The sequence below is a fragment of the Loxodonta africana genome, chromosome 4, assembly GCF_030014295.1.
Source record: "Loxodonta africana isolate mLoxAfr1 chromosome 4, mLoxAfr1.hap2, whole genome shotgun sequence".
Lineage (NCBI taxonomy): Eukaryota > Metazoa > Chordata > Mammalia > Proboscidea > Elephantidae > Loxodonta > Loxodonta africana.
Genome location: NC_087345.1, coordinates 128,291,968 through 128,303,173, shown reverse-complemented (window position 1 = coordinate 128,303,173; position 11,206 = coordinate 128,291,968).

Below are 11,206 nucleotides of genomic sequence, written 5' to 3'. Positions count from 1 at the left end.
TTCTGCATCAGGAGAAACGAAGCAGTGTAGAATTTGCACAAGCCTCCAGAGCCAAGGAGAAGCAGCTCTGGATCTGTGAAAGTTAAGTACAAGCATGTAACCTACTGCAAGGGATCAAAATCACCCTCCCTGCTCTGGGAAGTACCTCTCTCCCCTCCACTCACACCGTCCCCACTCTGCCTGGTCCTGGGCACAAACCCTGTGGGGAAGTGGGACCTGTAGTGTACCCTGAGCCTTTCTCCTGGCATTGAAGACAGAACAAATTAACAAACAACAAACAGGGAAAATTAACCTGCTGGCTCTCCTAAGCTGGGACCTCAGGGCAGGCACACCCTTTTGCCTAGGCAGAGGCATAAGGGGTATATGGACTTTGAATGCCTTTCACCTCTGCCTAAACCTGTGTGGGCACATTTCAATACCATAGACCCTCGTAAGCATAGTAAAACAAGGTATATACATGAAGCCTATTTTCAACTGCAACAACTAACAGGGAGTGGTAGATCAATGACATTTGACACTACCCTGCCCATTAAGCAGGGTCCTCACCCAAATCAGGGGCTTGAGAGCTGGTGGCTCTACCCACTCCACCTAGCCACCCATGACAGGTGTCCAAGAATAAGCAGTGTCTCCCAGTCCTTATAGCCAACGGCACTGGGTGCACAAAGTCCAGCTGGAAAGCCACCCACCTACGCACTCTAAGGAACAGGGGTACTCCTTCCGCCCAGTCACTCAGGGACAGCTGTCAGTCTCCTACCTTGCTCAGCACATAACTCCCTACTGCTTCCAGATATCTGTGCCTGCTCCAATCACCCCTATATACCCTGCCCATATACGACTATAGGTGAGAGCCTGCGCCACACACTCAGTGACTGACAACCTGGACACCTGAGCTGAATCCACACAAGAAAAGTATACAGACTCCTGGGTTCATATACCTAGTAGCAGCTCTAACCACCTGGTGTCAAGATGTAATAGTTTCAAAGACACCAATAATAAAAGTAACTCACAAAACCAGCCAATTTGGCCATATTAAAAGAAAACAAAACAAGAAGCTAGGACACAGTAAGCAAACATAAAAAAAGTTAAAATAATAATTTATTGATGGTTTGAAGACAATGGTTAGTATCAAATAACATAAAGAGGCAGACCAAGGTGTCTTCAACAAGTGATCAAAACGAAGAACCAGGAAACCTCCCAGAACAAGACAAGCTCTTGGAATTACCAGAGGTAGAATTCAAAAGATTAATATACAGAGCTCTTCAAGAGATCGGGAAGGAGATCAGGTAAAATGCAGATCAAGCAAAGGAACACACAGATAGAGCAATGGAGGAACTTAAGAAGGTTATACAAAAGCATAATAACAAACTTAACAGGCTGAAAGAATCCATAGAGAGAAAGCAAATAGAAATCCAAAAGGTTAACAATTAAACTTCAGAATTAGAAAACTCTATAGAAAGTCGTAGGAGTAGAACAGAGGCAATGGAAATCAGGATTAGTGAGACTGAAGATAAAGCACTTGACACCAATTTATGGGAGGAAAAATCAAATTTTTTTTTTTAATGAAGAAATCCTAAGAATTATGTGGGACTCTCTCAAGAGGAATATCCTCCGAGTGATTGGAGTACCAGAATGGGGGAGGAAGGATAACAGAAAATACAGAGTGAATTGTTGAAGATTTGTTGGCAGAAAACTTGACTGATATTGTGAAAGACCAGAAGATATCTATCCAGGAGCTCATCCACTCCCAAAGACGGTAGATTCCAAAGAAAGCCACCAAGACATATTATCATCGAACTTGCCGAAACCAAAGATAAAGAGAGAATTTTAAGAGCAGCTAGGGATAAACAGAAAGTCATCTACAAAGGAGAGTCAATAAGACTAAGCTGGGACTACTCAGCAGACACCATGCAGGCAAGAAGGCAATGGGATAATGTACATAAAAACTTGAAGGAAAAAATTGCCAGCCAAGAATTATATATCCAGCAAAACCATCTCTCAAATATGATGGTGAAATCTGGGCATTTCCAGCTAAACAGAAGTTAAGGGAATTTGCAAAAACCAAACAAAAATTTCAAGAAATACCACAGGGAGTCCTCCACTTAGAGAATCAGTAATATCAGATAACAACAAAGGCTAAAGAGAGAAGAGACTAACCAGATATCAACTCAGATATGGGAGCAACAAAAATAAGTCAAAGCTAAAACACAGAAACAGAGAAACAGAGACATCAATATATAAAAGATGACAACTTAGAACCACAAAAGAGGGACGAAGTAATGTACTCATAGAACTTTCACATGTACAGGAAGTTAAGGTGATATCAAGAACTAAAAGATTTGTTTAAAGTTAGAAAAATAGAGGTAAATATTAAGGTAACCGCAAAGGAAACTAACAATCCCACACATTGAAAGAAAAAACAAGAAAAATATAAAGACTCATCAAATACAAAATCAACAACAATGAAAGAGAAGGAAAGAAAATATGTAAAGAAAAAGGACTTAGAACAGAAAATTAAGTGGAATGAAGAAACTGCCAATAACACAAAAAAATATATCAAAATGACAGCACTCAACTCATACGTATTAAAAATTACACTGAGTGGAATTGGACTAAATGTACCAATAAAGACACAGAGAGTGGCAGAATGGACTAAAAAAATCCATTTATATGCTGCCTACAACAGACATGCCTTAGACTTAAATAAACAAACTAAACTGAAAGGATGGGAAAAAAATCAAGTGAGCAACAATCAAAATAGAGAAGCAGTGGCAATATTAATCGCTGACAAAAAAGACTTTAAAGCAAAACCCACCACAAAGCATAAGCAAGGACACTGTATAGTGATTAAAGGGTCAAGAGTAGGAGGACATACCCATAACAAATATTAATGCACCCCACAGCAGGGCTCCAAAATACATAAAACAAACTCTAACAGCCTTGAAAAGAGAAATACACAGCTCCACAATAATAGTAGGAGACCACAACACATCACTTTCAGTGAGGGACAGAAGATCCAGAAAAAGGCTCAATAAAGACAGATCTAAATGCCACAATCAACCAGCTTGATTTCACAGACATATAAAGAACACTCCACCCAGTGGCAGCCAAGTATACTTTCTTTTCCAATGCACATGGAACATTCTCCAGGATAGACCACCTATTAGGACATAAAGCAAGCCTTAACAGGATCCAAAACATTGAAATTTTATAAGCCAACTTTTCTGAACATAAAACCATAAACTTCAGTAACAGAAAAAATCGAATAAATAGAAACTGAAGAACACCTTGCTCAAACACTACTGAGTTATAGAAGAAATCAAGGTCACAACAAAGAAATTCATAGAATCAAAGGAAAATGAAAACAGATCCTACCAGAACCTTTGGGATACAACAAAAGCAGTGCTCAGAGGTCAATTTGAGAAATAAATGCACACATCCAAAAAGTAGGAAGGGACAAAATCAAAACATTTACTCTACAATTCAAACAAATAGAAAGCAGCAAAAGAAGCCCTCAGGCACCAGAAGAAAGGAAATAACAAAAATTAGAGCAGAAATTAATGAAATAGAGAATAGAAAAACAATTCAAAGAGTTAAGAAAACTAAAAGATAGTTCTTCAAAAAGATAAATAACGTCGATAAGCCACTGACCAAATCGATAAAAGGAAAACAGTAGAGGAAGCAAATAAGCTGAATAAGGAATGAGATGGGCCATATCACAACAGACTCAACTGAAATTAAAAGAATCATAAGAGAATACTATGAAATATTTTACTCCAACAAATTTGGAAACCTCAATAAAGTAGACAAATTTCTAGAAACAGAGTACCTACCTAAACTAACACAAACAGAGGTAGAACCTCTAAATAAACCTAAAACAGAAGAGATTAAAGACGTAATTTTAAAAAGTTCCAAACAACAACAACAAAAAAGACCTGGCACAGAGAGCTTCACCAAAGAATTCTACCAATCTTTCAATGAAGAGTTAACACCAGTACTACTAAAGGTATTTCAGAGCATAAAAAAGGACAGAATATTCCCCAAATTGTTCTGTAAAGCCAGGAGAACCCTGATACCAAAACTAGGTAAAGACACTGCAAAAAAGAAAATTACAGACCAATATCCTTCATGAACATAAACACAAATATGCTCAACAAAATTCTAGCCAATAGAATTCAACAACATATCAAAAAAATAATTCGCCATGACCAAGTGGGTTTCATACCAGGTATTCAGGGATGGTTCAACATTGGAAAACAACATAATTCATCACATAAATAAAACAAAAGACAAGAACACATGATCTTATCAATTGATGCAGAAAAGGCATTTGACGATGCCACAACACATTCATGATAAAAAATCTCAGCAAAATAGGAATAGAAAGGAATTTCTTAATATAATATAGACATTATACAAAGCCAACACCCTAACTAGAGAAAGCCTGAAAGCATTCCCTTTGAGAAAGGAACCAGACAAGGATTCCCTTTACCACCACTTCTATTCAATATTGTGCTAGACGTTCTATCCAGAGCAATAAGGCAAGAAACAGAAATAAAGGGCATCCGAATTGGTAAGTAAGAAGTATAAATATCCATATTTGCTATGATCTCACACATAGAAAATCCCAAAGAATCCCTAAGAAAGCTACTGGAACTAAAAGATTTCAGAAAATTATCGGGATACAAGACAAACATACTAAAATCAGTTGGATTCCTCTATCAAAAAAAAGAGAATGTCAAAGAGGAAATCGACAAATCAATACCATTTACAATAGCCCCCAAGAAGATAAAACACTTAGGAATAAATCTAACCAGAGATGTAAAAGTCCTACACAAAGAAAATTTCAAGACAGTACTGCAAGAAACCAAGAGACCTACATAAGTGGAAAAACATTTTGATCATAGATACAAAGACTCAGCATTGTGAAAAGTTCAGTTCTATCCAAAGCGATCTACAATACAATGCAACCCCGATCCAAATTCCAAGAACATTTTTTAACAAGAAGGGGAAGAAAATCACCAACTTCCTATGTAAAGGGAAGAGGCCCTGGATAAGTAAAGCATAACTAAAGTAGAACAAAGTGGGAGGCCTCATACTACCTGATTTTTGAGCCTATTATACCACCACAGTAGTCAAAACAGCCTGGTAGTGTTACAAAAACAGATACATAGACCAATGGAACAGAAATGAGAATCCAGACTTAAATTCATCCACCTATGAGCAGCTGATATTTGACAAAGGCCCAAACTCTATTAAACAGGGAAAACACACTCTCTTTAACAAATGGTGTGGACATAACTGGATATCCACTTGCAAAAAAAATTAGACAATACCCATACCCCACGCCATGCACAAAAACTAACAAAAAATGGATCAAAGGCCTAAATAAAAAATCTAAAGTGATAAAAATCATGGAAGAAAAAATAGGGACAATGCTAGGAGCCCTAATACCTGCCATAAACAGAATGCAAAACATTAACAATGCACAAACACCAGAGGGGAAACCAGATAACTGGGAGTTCCTAAATATGAAACACTTATGCTCGTCAAAAGATGTCACCAAAAGGGTAAAAAGATAACCTACAGACTAATCTTTAAAATCTACAAGATACTATAAAACCTCAACAACAAAAAGAAAATCTGATTTTTAAAAAAGGGGCAAAAGATATGAACAGACACTTCACAAAAGAAGACATTCAGTCGACCACCAGATAAATGAAGGAATGCTCAGGATCATTAGCCTTTAGGGAAATGCAAATCAAAACTACAATAGTATACTGTCTCACCCCAACAAGGCTGGCATTAACCCCAAAAACACAAAATAATAAATGTTGGAGAGGTTGTAGAGAGACTAGAACACTTATACACTGCTGGTGGCAATGTAAAATGGTACACGCACTTTGGAAATCCATTTGGTGCTTCCTTAAAAAGGTAAAAATAGAAGTACCATATGATCCAAGAATCCCACCCCTTCGAGTATATCCTAGAGAGAGAAGAGCCATCACATGAATAAATACAAGCACACCAATGTTCATTGCAGCACTGTTCACAATAACAAAAAGATGGAAACAACCTAGGTGCCCACCAACAGATTAATGCATAAAAAATTATGGTACATACATACAATGGAATACTATGCAACAATAGACCAATGATGAATCCGCAAAATATCTCACAACATGGATGAATATGGAAGATATTTTCCTAAGTGAAAGTCACTCACAAAAGGATAAATATCGTATGACCAATAATATAAGAACTCAAGAAATGGTTTAAACACAGATGAAAATATTCTTGATGGTCACAGTGTGGGGAGGGAGGGAGAAGGGAATTCACCAACTAGATATTAGACAAGAATTGTCTTAGGTGAAGGGAAGGACAGCACGCAATACAGGGGAAGCCAGAACAACTGGCCTAAATCCAAAGGTAATAAGTTTCCTGAACACAACCGAACACTTCAAGGAAAGAGTAGCAGGGGTGGGGGTTTGTTGACCATGATTTCCAGAGACATCTAGGTCAACTGGCATAAGGAAGTTTGTTGAGAAGATATTCTGCATACCACTTTGGTGAATGACATCTGGGGTCTTAAAAGCTTACGAGTGGCCATCTAAGATGCATCATTTGGTCCCAAATCACCTGGAGCAAAAGAGAATGAAGAACACCAAAGACACGAGGAAGACATTAGCCCAAGAGACAGAAAGGGCTGCATAAACCAGACTCCATCAGCCTGAGACCAGAAGAACTAGATGGTGCCTGGCTATCACCAATGACCACCCTGACAGGGAACACAACAGAGAGTTCCTGATGGAGCAGGACAAAAGTTTGGTGCTGAACTCCAATTCATGTAAAAAGACCCCACTTAATGGCCTGACTGAGACTGAAGGAACCCTCGAAGACGTGGCCCCCAGATGCTCAGTTAACCCAGAACTAAAAGCATTCCAAAGCCAACTCTTCAGACAGAGACTGGAGTAAAAAACATAAAATAAGACTTGTGGAGAGTGTGCTTCTTAGTTCAAGCAGATACACAAGACTAAATGGGTGGCTTCTGTCCGGAGGCAGGATGAGAAGGCAGAAAGAGACAGAAGCTGGCTGGAGGGACACGGGAAACCAGGGGTGGAAATGGTGAGTGTGCTGTCACACTACAGGGATTGAAACTAGTGTCACAGAAAAATATGTGTATAAATTTTTGTATGAGAAATTAGCTTGAGCTGTAAACTCTTACCTAAAGAACAATAAAAAAAAAAAAGGTAATTAATTACAGCTAAGTCTCCTTAAAGCAAATATTAAAGCAGCTTCTTCAGCACAAGAGATGCTTGGGCCATATGAAGGTTTTGATACATAGAAAGGCAAGAAGAAGTGAAGAAAACAAAATTAGTGAATATATCTAAATGAGTATGGACTATATATTGACTGGATAATATCCAGGATAAAACATAAGTAATATAGATTCCAATTAGAAAATGCATATTTGTATTAGAATACAGAAGCCTTGGTGGCACAGCCTTTAAGAGATCCACTGCTAACCAAAAGTTTGGCAGTTCGAATCCAACAGCTGCTCATTGGAAACCCTTTAGGGCAGTTCTACTCTATTGCTATGAATCAGAGTTGACTCAGTGACACGGGTACTGGTATAGGACTACGAAGGAGCAAATGTAGCAACAAGGACTAAGTAAAAGTAGAAAGTAATTGGATCTTCTCATTGTTTGAGAAGTTATAAAAATAATAATTTGTTAGAATTTAATGAGTAAAGTGTGAGTGTTGTAAAATGTAGAGCACCACTACAGGAATAGTTAAAACACATTGAAATAAAAATCTTTAGAGAGAAAAGTGGAACAATAAAAATATGTATAATAAAAATATAGTAAAACAAGGAAAAAGTAAGGTATATTTACAGCTACAAACAAAAGAAAATAGTAAACAGTAGAGTACAATCTAAATTAAATAATTACTAAATATAAATAAATTTTGAATTCAAACACTAATTTTTAAGTCCATGTAGAAAACTTTTCCCAAAATACACTATACATTTATATTTCAAATACTATAAATATAAAATGTATAGAACTGTGTTGTTGATGAAGTAGTCCCTAGCCAAGTCACCAGTGGCACTTGAAATTAATTGAATTAAATTTAACACTGTTTCAATGCATTAAAAATAATCATAAGCTAATTTAATGAGGAATATCTTAATATATGCATAAAGGAAAGATGAAAGTAAAAAAAATTAAAAAAAGATAGACCATGCAACAAAAACCAGTTGAAAAATGCTGCAGTTAAAGGGCTGTGATTATAAGGCCAGAAGCCTGACTGGAAATAAAGAGGCATGTTTCACAATGATAAACTGTCCAAACCATTAATAACATGATATTTAAAATTTATGTATACTTAATAACACAGGCTGATCACAGAAATTAAAGGAGAAATGAACAATCATAAAATGAAATTTAAATACTCCCACTGCTTATCAAAAAAGCAGATCTAACATTAAGGCTATGAAAGGACTTAAACCAGACAATTAACAACACTTACGCATACATGGACACAATACATACAAGTACAGAATTTACAGAATTTGAAAGTCCACCTAGAACTTTTCCAAAAAAATGCTATGTATTCATATATGAAAGGACATAAATATAAAAATGTATAGAATGGTGTTGTTGATGCAGTAGTTCCTAGCCAATTTATCAAGTGGTCACTTGAAATGTGATACTCAAATTTAAATTAACTAAAAGCACATGAAATTTAAAATTCAGTTCCTCATTCACAAAACCATTTTAACCACAGATTCAGAAAGTTTCCAGCATCACAGCAAGTTTTCTAACCACAGTGTACTTAAAATAGAAATCAGCAAAAAATTTTGAAAATCCTTATGATTTTTTATTCAACAATATATATTTACATATGGGTCAAAGGAGTGATCACAGTGCATATTCTTAATCTTTATATGCATTAAAATAAAATAAACACACCAAAATTGTCTTGTAAAATTGATTGCCTTAAATACATACATTAGAAGAGAAGGAAGCATAAAATCAATCACCTTAGCATGTACAAAAAAGTTAGAAATTGAAAAGCAAATTATATCAAAATGTGGTAGCAGGGAGACAACAAAAAAGTGGAAATAAATGAAAAAGTACGAAAATTACAATAGAGGGGCTCAGCAAGAGAAGTTTTTTACATTGAAAAGACATTAAAATTTATACGAGACTGTCGAGGAAAAAAGTGGAGAAAAGACAAATTACACAAAAAGTGGAGAAAAGACAAATTACATAAGGGTATTAAATAGATAACAAAATATTATGAATATATTTTAATGTTTATATGAAATAGAGAATTTTTAGAAACTGAAAATTGCCAAAACATAGTATGACAAATAGAAAATTGAATACTCCTACATACATATATTAATGTGTATATGTATGTAGGAGTATTAATATTAACCCCCACATGTCTGTCAGTTTGTCATACTGTGGGGGCTTTTGTGCTGCTGTGATGCTGGAAGCTATGCCACTGGTATTCAGATACCAGCAGGATCACCCATGAAGGACAGGTTTCAGCTGAGCTTCGAGACTAAGACAGACTAGGAAGAAGGACCTGGCAGTCTACTTCTGAAAAGCATTAGCCAGTGAAAACCTTAGGAATAGCAGTGGAACATTGTCTGATATAGTGCTGGAAGATGAGCCCCCCAGGTTGGAAGGCACTCCAAAGATAACTGGGGAAGAGCTACCTCCTCAAAGTAGAGTTGACCTTAATGACGTGGATGGAGTAAAGCTTTTGGGACCTTTGTTTGCTGATGTGGCACGACTCAAAATGAGAAGAAATAGCTGCAAACATCCATTAATAATCAGAAGCTGGAATGTACAAAGTATGAATCAAGAAAAATTGGAAATCATGAAAAATGAAATGGAATGCATAAACATCAATATCCTAGGCATTAGTGAGCTGAAATGGACTGGTATTGGCCATTTTGAATCGGACAGTCATATAGTCTACTATACTGGGAATGACAACTCGAACAGGAATGGTGTTGCATTCACAGTCACAAAGAACGTTTCAAGATCTATCATGAAGTACAACGCTGTCAGTGATAGGATAATATCCGTACACCTACAAGGAAGACCAGTTCATACGACTATTATTCAAATTTACGCACCAACCACTAGGGCCAAAGATGAAGAAAGAGAAGATTTTTATCAGCTGCTGCAGTCTGAAATTGATTGAACATGCAATCAAGATGCATTGATAATTACCGGCGATTGGAATGTGAAAGTTGGAAACAAAGAAGGATCAGTAGTTGGAAAATATGGCCTTGGTGATAGAAACAATGCCGGAGACCGAATGATAGAATTTTGCAAGACCAACGACTTCTTCATTCCAAATACCTTCTTTCACCAACATAAATGGTGACTATACACATGGGCCTTATCAGATGGAACACACAGAAATCAGATTGACTACATCTGTGGAAAGAGACAATGGAAAAGCTCAATATCATCAGTCAGAACAAGGCCAGGGGCCGACTGTGGAACAGACCATCAATTGCTCACATGCAAGTTCATGCTGAAACAAGAAAATCAGAGCAAGTCCAAGAGAGCCAAAATATGACCTTGAGTATATCCCACCTGAATTTAGAGACCATCTCAAGAATAGATTTGACACATTGAACGCTAATGACCAAAGACCAGACGAGTTGAGGAATGACATCAAGGACATCATCCATGAAGAAAGCAAGAGGTCATTGAAAAGAAAGAAAAGACCAAGAGGGATGTCAGAGGAGACTCTGAAACTTGCTCTTGAGCGTCAAGTAGCTAAAGCAAAAGGAAAAATCGATGAAGTAAAAGAACTGAACAGATGATTTCAAAGGGCCTCTCGAGAAAACAAAGTAAGGTATTATAATGACATGTGCAAACAGCTGGAGATGAAAACCAAAAGGAAAGAACACGCTCAGCGTTTCTCAAGCAGAAAGAACTGAATAAATCATTCAAGCCTCGAGTTACAATAGTGAAGGATTCCATGGGAAAAATATTAAAAGATGCAGGAAGCATCAAAAGAAGATGGAAGGAATACACAGAGTCGTTATACCAAAAAGAATTAGTCGATATTCAACCATTTCAAGAGGTGGCATATGATCAGGAACCGATGGTACTGAAGGAAGAAGTCCAAGCTGCTCTGAACGCACTGGCAAAAAACAAGGTTCCAGAAA